Genomic DNA, 13249 nt, shown 5'->3' on the forward strand with positions numbered 1-13249 from the left:
GGATCACTTAAGCCCAAGAGTTTGAGGTTGTTTTGAGCTGTGATGCTATGGCACTCGAGACCCAGGGTGACAGCTTGCGACACTGTCTCAAAAAAACAAAACAAAACAAACAAAGGTACAGTAAAGACACAGCACTGGAATCTGCCGGGTCCACTGTTGACTGAAGCGTCATCATAGGGCAGGTGAGTGCAGTGTGGAATCAGGCAAATGCAAATGAAAAACACAAGGATAGACGCACCTGTCCCAGGCTGTGAGGACGCAGCGCGAGGGTGACATAGTGAGGCTCTGTCTCTAAATAAATAAAAAGGGACAGGGGTATGTCAGTGACCAATCATTAGGGGGATTGAGTGAATACAGGAAAAGCCCCCTGATATTGCTCGTTCGTATCAGCCGGTTCCACGTGTGGTTTATCAACGCTGCTTCCCCCGGGGCTTCACGGAAGGGCATCTCATTGCGGGAACTTGCACCATGTAGGGTGTTCGGCCCCCACGTGTTGTTCCCGATGTGTCTGACTCCAGCAGGGCCACCCACTTCATCCTCTCTGTCAGCTGTTCATCCTAGTTCACCTTCACATCCTTCAGCCTCAAACAGAGGGCCTCTCTGCTCACGCTCCTGTGCGTGATGAAGTAAGGGCTCCCCTTTGCCCCCTTCTCTTGGTAAAATCTTCTGACCTGGGTTATCTCAAAGGTCCTATCCTATCAATGAGCCAATAATGGCCGTAGCACATCAGCCTCTAGGTCATTTATTTCTTCACTCTAGACCCTGACCTGTTAGCTCAAAAGCCCACTGCTACCAGCTTCGAATTGTTAGATATCCCATTTTAAAATTAGCCCAGACAAGCAAATTGTCAGCCTGCCGGAGTCCGCCTGCCCTGTGCAAACCTGACAGGATGGTTTACAAGACACTCTCAAAATTATAATGCCCAAGCTGATGTCACCTTATGGAGCTCCGAACGGCGATTCCACAGGATGCCATTAGACACTTAAGTCCCCTCTTCCGTTCCCCTCCTCCACGAGGTCCCTCGCCCTTCTTCCCACCCTCCTCCCCTTCTATGTGACAACCTCTTTGCCAGAAGCCTCTACAGAACAAATATTTTCATCAGGTTTCCTGCCTTGGGCAAGGTCAGGGTCATCCAATCAGAGTCATCCCCAGGACTTGTTCAGGAGAAATAAGGGAGGTGCTTTACTACAATAGCCCATTTCATCCCTGGCCTGCTGGAATTCCCCCTCTTAGCACGGGAGCTACAGAAAAAAAGATCCATTTATTGGGATTTTGGACGCAGGCAGGAAGGAGCGGTGCCACTTGTCACCCCCTGCCGCCGTCACGCACCCTTTGTCTCACATGGGGGCCTCTCCCATCCCAGGCCTTCTCCCTCAGGACCAGCCTTTCTGGATCCGGAATTGGCCATTGTTGGGCCTCCGCTGTTGGCTTGTCTTGAGGTGAGGTGACAGGAGTTAGGATGGGGGTCCAAGTGTCAAGTAAGCAGGGGTACCCCACCAGGGGTCCCACCGGGTCCCCTCTCCCACCAGCTCGCTTGCTGACTCCCCCTCCGCTGCCACCATGCACACTGTCTGCATCTCCACCCGACACAGGCCTGCCAAGACTGTGATGTCAGAACAGGGGACATCTCTTACGCTTTGCCCAGCAAACTGTGGTTCAACCTCTTGGTGAAACTGCTGGTCATATACCTTACCGCCTCTGCCTCAGGTGGGTACATGAATCAGCGGGCCTGTCCTGGTGACTGTAGTGGCTTATGAATCATTTGGACCTAACCCCTTGGAGAGTGAACTAGTAGGTATTTTTCTGACCTAGGGATGCTGTGAAAAATTTACTGTAATACTAAAGCTCTCAAATGGTCAGACGGGGACCTCTGCCGTATTGGTGGCTTTGGATAGAGGCATATGATCAAAATCAGGCCAATCAGAGTCACCCCCAGGGCTTGTTCAGGAGAAATAGGGCAGGTGCATGCTGTTCTCACTGGGGTCACTAACATTAAGAACAGCATCAATTTCTGGCACCTATCTCTTCCCCTACATACAAAGCTCTTATCTGGGAAAGAAGCCTACCTGAAGAAAAGCAGACCTGAGAGGGACAGCAGGAAAGTGTCCTAACATCATGTGCTTGAGCACCTAGAACCAGCCCTACCTGAAGCAAAGCCACCACTAGACCTTTCAGTTATAGGAGCCAATATGTTCCTGAAGCAAGTCAGCATTCCTAGCTGCTGACAATGTAAATGAACCCAAACTGGCTTGCTCAGAAAAGAATGTGTCAGGAACATTCAGTATTTCAGAGACTCTCTGGGAGAGAAGAATAATAGGTCCATGAACAATGTGTACCCAAAACCAGCACACCCAGCAACAACCCCCAAATCATGCTGAAAAAACTGGTCGAGTGGGAAGCCTCCGCTGGGCACAGACACCTCCCGCTGCAGCACCAATGTCAGCAACGTCACCGGTGCTGGACACATTACTAGAGCCTCGGCTGCTGCTGGCTCTGGAAACAGGATGTGGCTGCTGCCATTATCCCCAGAATAGATTCCGGATGGCGCTGCAGACTGGGAGGCTGGCGCGAGAGCATCTGTTTGGCATAAGAGGCTGGGAGCGAGCACCCGATTGCCACCATCAGGGGCGATCTCTCCACCCACCAAGAACTACAAAGCAGGGAGCTCCCCCAAACGGAGGGAAAATGTTTAATAGGCAAAAAGAATAACAAATAACAGGCGCACCCCGTGACCCCCCCCCACAGTTGAATGAAGAAAACAAAGTAACAGAAAATGAGGTTCATAAACTGCTCTCATCCCCCTACACACAAAAATCGTCTCTTTTCAAAAGAGGACCCAGACACGCGATGACTGCATTCAGCTCCACGCCGGCTTCCCGTCCCGCCCGGGGCACGGCGCCTGTCTCTCTGTGACTTCCAGGAGGCCGAGGAAGTGAGTCTGCGGTTCAAGTGCTGGGGACCAAAATGTGTTACCAAAGTCCCGAGAGTCCATATCAGTTTCTCGCTTTCTGTCTCCTTCTGTCCCACTTCCTCTTTTTTCTTCTCTCCTTCTTTCCTGATCTCTCCCTCTCTCTCCTTTTCTCTCCCTTTCTTCCACTTCTTTCCTCTCTCCCGTTCTCTCACTCTCTTTTCCTCTATCCCTGTCTCTGTCCGCTTCTCTCTCTCTACTCTTCCTCCCTCCCTCTCTTCCTCCCCTTCTCTCTCCCCGCCCCTTCTCTCCCTTTTCCTCTGTCTCTCCCCTCCCCCTCTCCTCTCTCTCTCCCCTCCCCCCTCGTTCTCTCCTCTCTCTCCCCTCCCCTCTCCTTCTCTCCTCTCTCTCTCCCCTCCCCCTCTCCTTCTCTCCTCTCCCCCTCTCGTTCTCTCCTCTCTCTCTCCCCTCCCTCCTCATTCTCTCCTCTCTCTCTCCCCTCCCCCTCTCCTTCTCTCCTCTCCCCCTCTCGTTCTCTCCTCTCTCTCTCCCCTCCCTCCTCATTCTCTCCTCTCTCTCTCCCTCCCCCTCTCCTTCTCTCCTCTCTCTCCCCCCCTCGTTCTCTCTCCTCTCTCTCCCCTCCCCTCTCCTTCTCTCCTCTCTCTCTCCTCTCCCCCTCTCGTTCTCTTCTCTCTCTCTCCCCTCCCTCCTCGTTCTCTCCTCTCTCTCTCCCCTCCCCTCTCCTTCTCTCCTCTCTCTCTCCCCTCCCCCTCTCCTTCTCTCCTCTCTCTCTCCGCCCCCTCTCGTTCTCTCCTCTCTCTCTCCCCTCTCCTTCTCTCCTCTCTCTCTCCCCTCCCCCTCTCCTTCTCTCCTCTCTCTCTCCGCCCCCTCTCGTTCTCTCCTCTCTCTCTCCCCTCCCCCCTTGTTCTCTCCTCTCTCTCTCCCCTCCCCCTCTCGTTCTCTCCTCTCTCTCTCCTCTCCCCCTCTCGTTCTCTTCTCTCTCTCTCCCCTCCCTCCTCGTTCTCTCCTCTCTCTCTCCCCTCCCCTCTCCTTCTCTCCTCTCTCTCTCCCCTCCCCCTCTCCTTCACTCCTCTCTCTCTCCGCCCCCTCTCGTTCTCTCCTCTCTCTCTCCCCTCTCCTTCTCTCCTTTCTCTCTCCCCTCCCCCTCTCCTTCTCTCCTCTCTCTCTCCGCCCCCTCTCGTTCTCTCCTCTCTCTCTCCCCTCCCCCCTCGTTCTCTCCTCTCTCTCCCCTCCCCCTCTCGTTCTCTCCTCTCTCTCTCCCCTCCCCCTCTCGTTCTCTCCTCTCTCTCTCCCCTCCCCCTCTCGTTCTCTCCTCTCTCTCTCCCCTCCCCCTCTCGTTCTCTCCTCTCTCTCTCCCCTCCCCCCTCGTTCTCTCCTCTCTCTCTCCCCTCCCCCCTCGTTCTCTCCTCTCTCTCCCCTCCCCCTCTCGTTCTCTCCTCTCTTTCTCCCCTCCCCCCTCGTTCTCTCCTCTCTCTCTCCCCTCCCCCCTCGTTCTCTCCTCTCTCTCTCCCCTCCCCCTCTCGTTCTCTCCTCTCTCTCTCCCCTCCCCCCTCGTTCTCTCCTCTCTTTCTCCCCTCCCCCCTCGTTCTCTCCTCTCTCTCCCCTCCCCCTCTCGTTCTCTCCTCTCTCTCTCCCCTCCTCCCTCGTTCTCCCCTCTCTCTCTCCCTCTCTCCCTCCCCCCCCTTGTTCTCTCCTCTCCCCCTCTCGTTCTCTCCTCTCTCTCTCCTCTCCCCCTCTCGTTCTCTCCTCTCTTTCTCCCCTCCCTCCTCGTTCCTCCTCTCTCTCTCCCCTCCCCCCTCGTTCTCTCCTCTCTCTCTCCCCTCCTCCTTCGTTCTCCCCTCTCTCTCTCCCCTCCCCCCTTGTTCTCTCCTCTCCCCCTCTCGTTCTCTCCTCTCTCTCTCCTCTCCCCCTCTCGTTCTCTCCTCTCTCTCTCCCCTCCCCCCTCGTTCTCTCCTCTCTCTCCCCTCCCCCTCTCGTTCTCTCCTCTCTCTCTCCCCTCCTCCTTCGTTCTCTCCTCTCTCTCTCCCCTCCCCCCTCGTTCTCTCCTCTCTCTCCCCTCCCCCCTCGTTCTCTCCTCTCTCTCCCCTCCTCCTTCGTTCTCCCCTCTCTCTCCCCTCCCCCCTTGTTCTCTCCTCTCCCCCTCTCGTTCTCTCCTCTCTCTCTCTCTCTCGTTCTCTCCTCTCTCTCTCCTCTCCCCCTCTCGTTCTCTCCTCTCTCTCTCCCCTCCCTCCTCGTTCTCTCCTCTCTCTCTCCCCTCCCCCCTCGTTCTCTCCTCTCTCTCTCCCCTCCCCCCTCGTTCTCTCCTCTCTCTCTCCCCTCCCCCCTCGTTCTCTCCTCTCTCTCTCCCCTCCCCCCTCGTTCTCTCCTCTCTCTCTCCCTCCCCCCCCTCGTTCTCTCCTCTCTCTCTCCCCTCCCCCCTCGTTCTCCTCCTCTCTCTCTCCCCTCCCCCCTCGTTCTCTCCTCTCTCTCTCCCCTCCCCCTCTCGTTCTCTCCTCTCTCTCTCCCCTCCTCCTCGTTCTCCCCTCTCTCTCTCCCCTCCCCCTCTCGTTCTCTCCTCTCTCTGTCTTCGCCCCCCTTTGATCTTCTCTCCCCCTCTCTTCTCCTCTCTCCCTGCTCCCCCACTTGGAGACATCAGGGAACTCTGTCTTTCTGGCCAAGATAGGAAAGCAAGGTACAAAAATATTTCAACCACAAACCGCCCACGACTTCCTGCCATTCTCCTTGCTGGCATCTCCCTCCTCCTCCTCTGCTCCCTCTGGGAGATGAGGAAACCGTTCTCAAGTCTCCGGTCCTCATCCCCCCATGTGGGCTCCTGGTTCCCCAGGTGGAAGGGGTGGGTGACGGCCTGTCCGGTGTAGGGCCCGTTTTACGGGTGAGACCGGTGACACCACAGACAGGGGCTTGGTGGTGATGACCAACATAGGCTGTGGGAAAAGCCAGTTTTTGTGTCAGAGTTTCTCTTTCAGGCCTCTTTTTGGAGGTTTTTTTTTTTTTTTTTTTTTTTTTTTCTGTCCATGCCCTGGGGACAGCAAACCAGTGACAGAAACAAACATTCTTCCTGTTCTGGGTCCCCGCCTCCCTGCACTGGGACGGGGCCATCCCCCTGCTCTCGCTCCGGCCTCCCTGCACTGGGACGAGGCCATTCCATTAGTTCTGAGTCTGTGCTGGAAAATGAACTGTGTAGTTTCAACTCATATTTCATAGCCCCTGAGTGAGTTTCTGGTTTCTCCTCCCATTGCAGCAAATATCTTTGATTATTTGCAGATAACATACACTTGACCCCTGAGCAACACAGGGTTAGAGACACTGGCCCCCTCCAAACAGTATAAAATCTGCATATAAACTTTGACTCCCCCAAATCTTTTTTTTTTTTTATTATTGCTGGAGGTTCATTGAGGGTACAAGAAACCAAGTTACACTGATCGCATTTGTTAGGTAAAGTCCCTCTTACAATTGTGTCTTGCCCCCAAAAGGTGTGACACACACCAAGACCCCACCCCCTCCCTCCTTCCCTCTCTCTGCTCTTCCTTTCCCCACCCCTCCCTCCTTCTGACTCCCCCAAATCTTTTTTATTTTTTGTAGAGACAGAGTGTCTCTTTATGGCTCTTGGTAGAGTGCCATGGCATCACACAGCTCACAGCAACCTCCACCTCCTGGGCTTACGCGATTCTCTTGCCTCAGCCTCCCAAGTAGCCAGGACTGCAGGCACCCGCCACAATGCCCAGCTATTTTTTTGTTGCAGTTCGGCCTGGGCCGGGTTTGAACCCACCACCCTCGGTATATGGGGCCGGCGCCTTACTGACTGAGCCACAGGCGCCATCCCTGACTCCCCCAAATCTTAAATACCAATAGATATCACTCCACACTCAGCAAAATGGCTAACATTTTTAAAAGTCATAATACCAACAGATAGTGAGGGTGTGGAGCAACCAGAGCTGGTGGGAGTAAAAATTGATAACAATCACTTTAGAAAACTGTTTAGATGTATTTATTAAGGCTAAACAATGTGTACTCTGAAGCTTAGCAGTTCCACTACGGGGTATATATCTAAGAGGAGTCAGTACACAGACTTACCAAATTACCAGGACTGGATGAACATAACAACTTACAGTGGCCCCAAACATGTCTGTCACCTTTAAAATGGATAAATACATTATGGTATATTCATATAACGTAACATTCACTGAAGTAAAAAATAATGAACTAGAGCGGTGCCTGTGGCTCAAAGGAGTAGAGCACCGGCCCCATATACCCGAGGTGGTGGGTTCAAACCCAGCCCAGCCAAAAACTGCAAAACAAAACAAAACAAAAAATAAATAAATAATGAACTAGAGATACATACAAGAACGTGAATGAATCTCACAGATACACCTTTAAGTACAAATTTGAGTATAAAAGAATACATGCTGTACAAGTTCATTTATATTAATTTCAAGCACAGGCAAAACTAATCAGTGGTGACAGAAATTGCAAGAGTGGATGTGGCAGGCAGAATAACAGCCCCCAAGTGTCCCATCTTAATCCCAGAGACTATGAATATGTTACCTGGCAAAGGGTCTTCCCAGATGTTCTGGAAGTTACTGATCATTCGGCATTAAAAGGGAAAGATTATCCTAGTCTAATCTAATCCCACGAGCCCTTTGAAGCAGAGGACTTTCCCTGGCTGGAGGTGGGAGTCAGTAAGATCTAAAGTGTGAGAGGACTGAGCCACCATTCCAGAAAGCATAATTCTACTAATGGCCTGGATGAGCTGGAAGCAGTTTTCCCGCAGAGCCTCCCAAGGGGAGCTTGGGCCAGCTGACGCCCTGACTTTGGCCTTGTTGAAGCCAAACAAGCTTGGGAACCTCGCTGAGCCTTGCCTGGACTTCTCACCTACAGAACTGTAAGATAATAAGTGAATGTTTTAAGCCACTGAGTTTGTCCACAGAAAATAAATAAAGTAAGTATGGACTGGATGAGAAAATAAGGGAGACTTCTGGGGTCCTAGAAATATTCCTTTTTTTTTTTTTTTTTGAGACAGAGTCTCACTCTATTGTCCAGGCTAGAGTGCCAGGGCCTCAGCTTTGCTCACAGCAACGTCAAACTCCTGGGCTCAGGTGATCCTCCTGCCTCAGCCTCCTGAGTACCTGGGACTATAGGCACCCATCACCACGCATGGTTAATTTCCTATTTTTAGTAGAGATTGGGTCTACTCTTGCTTAGGCTGATCTTGAACTCTTGAGCTCAAGGGATCCTCCTACCTTGGCCTCCCTGACTGCTGGAATTACAGGTCTGAGCCTCAGGGCCTGGAAAATATTCTCTATCTTGGTTAGGTGGTAGTTCCATGCTGGATAAGTATATAAACATTAATTAATTAAGCTGTGCACTTAATATTATAAAATCCAATTAAAAATAGAAAATGAGTAAACAATTATCCTTATGTTGTGAAGTCGTAGTTTTACTACAATAAGGTCACTAAGTGTAGCCTGTATAATTTTTCTTTTTTTTCTTAACTCTTACCTTGATTTTCTTTGTAGGTTAGTGCTTGATGTATTATTACAAAGGTTCCCCAATTATTTGACAAAAATCCATTCTCTACTTATTGGAAACAGATTTGTAGTTATCAGTTAAGTTTTTTAATTTTTTTTTTTGAGATAGAGTCTCACTTTGTCACCCTTGGTAGAGTGCCGTGGCATCACAGCTCACAGCAACCTCCAACTTTTGGGCTTAAGTGATTCTCTGGCCTAAGCCTCCCAAGTAGTTGAGACTATAGACGCCCGCCACAATGCCTTGATATTTTTTTGTTGTAGTTGTCATTGTTGTTGAGCAGGCCCAGGCCAGGTTCCAACCTGCCAGACCACCCTAACCACAGAGCTACGGGTGCTGAGCCTCAATTAAGTTTTTAAACTGCATTATATAGAAGGAGACATTTACTTTGTTTTTTCCTTTTCCTATGTGGAGAAACTTCCAGAAGAGTAGTGCTCCCAGCCTTTCCCCAAGAAGGAGGAGGAATTTATCTGTAATTTTTGGAGGAGTGGGGTCATGCAAAGCTCAGTCTTTTCTTCTCAACTTCCCTTAGGATCTTCTTGCCTGCGAGGGGAGCATGTATTTTTTTTTTTTTTTTTTTTTTGCTTCTGAGCTATAGGTGTCAGGGAGACAACGCCATGGGGAGGCCTGCAGCTGTCCGGAGTGCCTGCTCCTGAGACAGAAAACGTGCCCAGCGTGGAGTGAAATATTCACAAGCCCACGTGGCTCTCCGAGAAGCAACCTCGTTCCCCCACAGCTTCACCCGTAATTAAGACACTATTTTTTATCTCCATCTGCCTAATTCTTGTGTCTATTTCTGGGTCGTTGCATGGGGCCAGAAACTTTGAAAAGTGTACAAAGAGTGCAATTTAAGTAGCAAAATAATATTGGAGATTATGTCAATGTGTCACCGGAAGCTAAATTCAGGCCTTTGGCTTTGGGTTAAGCAGGTTATGTGGGGTTACAAATTGGGCGCCCACAGAGCAGGGTGGCCTGTTCTCATGGCTGGCCGATGCCTGTTCTGAGAGCCAGGATTTTTGTTCATTTTTTTCCTGGAATAGCTCTTCCTTGGTGCCTGTCTTAGTAAACAGGAAACAGGTGCAGCTAAGACAATGCATCAATTAGGGGAAAGGAAAATTCTGTTTACAGATCTTTTAGGTTCTGATAGATAAGGGGTAGAGGGACAATTTTTTCCCCCCTTTTGCAGAGTTTCTCAGCTAGGGCTGCTGTCAGCACATTTATTTATTTATTTATTTATTGCAGTTTTTGGCTGGGGCCGGGTTTGAACCCACCACCTACGGTATAGGGGGCCAGTGCCCTACTCCTTGAGCCACAGCCACCGTCTCGGTCAGCACTTCTAAACTGCAGTGTTAGCCATGTTTCATATTTGCTGTCGGGAAGTAGCATGCACAGGGACCGCCTTTCATAATACCTCTTAACCAAAGAGGAAAAAGATTCGTACCCTGAAAGCTACAACATGTTGCTGGAAAGAAGTTAAAGAAGACATGAGTAGGCTGGGCGCGGTGGCTCATGCCTGTAATCCGAAACTCTGGGAGGTCAAGGTGGGTGTATTGCTTGAGCTCAGGAGGTCGAGACCAGCCTGAGCAACACTGAGACCGCATCTCTACTAAAAATAGAAAAACTGAGGCAAGAGGATTGCTAGAGATTGAGGTTGCTGTGAGCCATGATGCCATAGCACTCTAGTCAGGGTGCCAGAGTGAGACTCTGTCAAGAAAGAGAGAGAGGGAGAGAAGGAAAGAGGAAGGGGGGAGGAGAGAGAGAGAGAGAGACAGAGAAGAGAATGAGAAAGAAAGAAAGGAGAGAGAGAGAGAAGGAAGACACAAATAAAGAGAAAGACATTGTACGTTCATGGGTTGGAAGACTTAATATTGTTTAGATGTTAATAGTATCCAAGGAGATCTACAGATTCAATGTAATCCCCATCAAAATCCCAACATTTTTTTTTTCCGCAGAAATAGAAAAATCCATCTTAAACTCATATAGACTCTTAAGGGACCCCGAAGAACCAAAACAATATTGAAAAAAAAAAAATTGGAGGACTCACAGCACTCCCTGATTTCAAAATTCACAACAAAGCTACATTGAAACAGCGTGGGACTGGCGTAAAGACAGACAGACATAGGCACCGGGGAAGAGACTGGAGAGCTCCGAAGTAACCGTGCCCGGGTTCTGTCCGGTGTCTATGAGCAGGGACCAAAGCCATTCAGTGGGGCCAGGGCAGTCTTCGCACCGAGTGGTGTTGGGAAAAGTGGGTATCTATGTGTGAAAGAACGACGGTTATCCTTCCCTGACAGCACGTGCCAAAATTCACTCAGGGTGGATCCGGAACCTAAACCAAAGAACTACAATTATAAAACTCTTAGGAAAACAGCACAGAGTCAAAGCTTCACAACCTTGGATTTGGCAATGATTTCATGGACATGACACCAAAGGCACACACAGCAAAAGAAAAAATAGATAAAAACTTTTTGCATCAAAGGACACTGTCAAGCTATGGAATGAGAAAAAATATTTGTAAATATCTGATGAAGGTTAATATCTAGAATACATAGAGTACTCCTAAAACTCAACAATAAAAAAAATCACCAGGCACGGTGACTCACGCCTATAATCCCGGCCCTTTCAGAGCCAAGGTGGGCGGATCACCGGAGGCCAGGAGTTCAAGGTTATAGTGAGCTGTGATTGTGCCACTGCACTCTAGCCTGGGTGATAAGACCCTGCCACCAAAAAACAGAAAACAGAAAAACCTAACCAAGTTAAAAAATGACCAAAGGACTTATACAGACATTTCTCCAAAGAAGACAAAGAAATAGCCAATAGCACATGAAAAGATGTCCTACATCACTACTCATATGGAAAGCAAATCAAAACCACAGCGAGATACCGCCTGACACCCAGTGGGATACCGCCTGACATCCAGCAGGATGGCTACTACAAAAAAGAAAACACGGAAAAAGTAAAAACAAGCACTGGGCTGGGTGTCTGTGCTCAGTGGTTAGGGCACCGGCCACATGCACCTGGGCTGGTGGGTTCAAACAAGGCCCAGGCCTGCTAAAAACAAACAACAACAACAAAAAATAGCCAGGCATTGTGCCAGGTGCCTGTTGTCCCAGCTACTAGGGAGGTTGAGGCAAGAGAATCGCTTGATTCCAAGAGTTTGAGGTTGCTGTTGAGCTATTATGCCATGGCATTCTACCGAAGGTGACAAAGTGAGACTCTGTCTCAATAAAAACGAAACAAAACACAAAAAACAAGCATTGGCCTGGGTGCAGAGACCAGAGCCTCTTTACACAATTGGTAGAAATGTTTAAAATGGCAATGGAAAACAATATGGCAGTTTCTCAGAAAGGTAAAAGTAGAATTACCATTTGATCCAGCCATTCAACTTTGGGTATGTGTGCAAAAGAAATAAAAGCAGACTCCTGGCTTGGTGCCTGTGGCTCAAGCGGCTAAGGTGCCAGCCACATACACCTGAGCTGGCGGGTTCGAATCCAGCCTGGGCCCGCCAAACAACAATGACCGCTGCAAGCAAAAAATAGCCAGGTGTTGTGGCGGGCGCCTGTAGTCCCAGCTACTTGGGAGGTGGAGGCAGGAGAATCGCTTGAGCCCAGGAGTTGGAGGTTGCTGTGAGCTGTGATGGCACAGCACTCTACCCAGGGCAACAGCTTGAGGCTCTGTCTCAAAAATAAATAAATAAATAAAATAAAAAACACAAAAGAAATAAAAGTAGACTCCAACAGATATTTGTACACAGCAGCAGTATTCATAATAGCTAAATGGTAGAAATAGCCCAAATGTCCCATGAGGGATGAGTGGATAAACAAGAGGTGGTTTGCACATTATTCATTCTTAAAAAGGGATAGAATTCTGATACACGCTACGACACAGAAGGACCTTGAAGATACTGTGCTAGGGGAAATAAACTAGACACAAAAGGACAGATACCGTATTATGATTTCACGTAGATGAGGGACTTAGTAGTCAAATTCATAGAAAGTAGCGCCGTGGTTAGCAGGGTCCAGAAGGAGGAAAGAACCAGGAGTCATTGTCGAATGGACACAGAGTTTCTGTTTGCGACGATGAAGAAGTTATGGGGATAGATGGTAGAAATGTGATAGATGGTAGTTAATGCCCTGAACTGCACACTTAGAAATGGTTAACAAGGTAAATTTTGTATAATTTATCATAAAGAGAGAGAATGAATGAATTACATTTACCCAGCTTTAAAAAAATGTTAGTGCCAGGTGGTACCTCAACGGAGTAGGGCGCCAGCCCCATATGCTGGAGGTGGCGGGTTCAAACCCAGCCCCAGCCAAAAAATGCAAAAAAAAATGTTAGTCCCAGGCACAAGTAGACTGTATTCATTCAACTGCCCCAAATTTTGTTCTTCTTTCCTAGATATATTATTTAATTTATTCATTGATTTATTTATATCTATATTTTTGAGACAGTCTCACTTTATTACCCCCAGTAAAGTGCTATGCTGTCATAGCTCACAGCAACCTCAAACTCTTCAGCTCCTGTGATCCTCTTGCCTCAGCCTCCCAGGTAGCTGGAACTACAGGCATCCACCACAATGCCGGCTAGCTTTTCCATATTTTAGTAGAGAGGGATTCTCAGTCTTGCTCAGGCTGGTCTCATGTTGGTCTCTAACTCCTGAGCTCAGGTGATCCACCCACCTCAGCCTCCCAGAGTGCTAGGATTACAGGCATGAACCACCATGCCTGCCCTTAAATACATTATTTTAATCCACCTTCAGGACCCGAAGAAGGTACCATTTAAGGACTGGTCCTG

The 13249-nt window shown here is 49.3% G+C and overlaps 1 long non-coding RNA gene across 1 annotated transcript; it reads left to right on the forward strand.

Annotated features, from left to right (window-relative positions):
• Positions 1 to 1722: 1722 nt before the first annotated feature.
• LOC128581896 (uncharacterized) lies at positions 1723 to 12165 on the forward strand. Its single transcript, XR_008378941.1, has 2 exons — positions 1723 to 2932; positions 10408 to 12165. It is a non-coding gene; the product is annotated as an uncharacterized LOC128581896 (long non-coding RNA).
• The last annotated feature ends 1084 nt before the right edge of the window (positions 12166 to 13249 follow it).

Source organism: Nycticebus coucang, chromosome 3 (genome assembly GCF_027406575.1).
Source record: "Nycticebus coucang isolate mNycCou1 chromosome 3, mNycCou1.pri, whole genome shotgun sequence".
Lineage (NCBI taxonomy): Eukaryota > Metazoa > Chordata > Mammalia > Primates > Lorisidae > Nycticebus > Nycticebus coucang.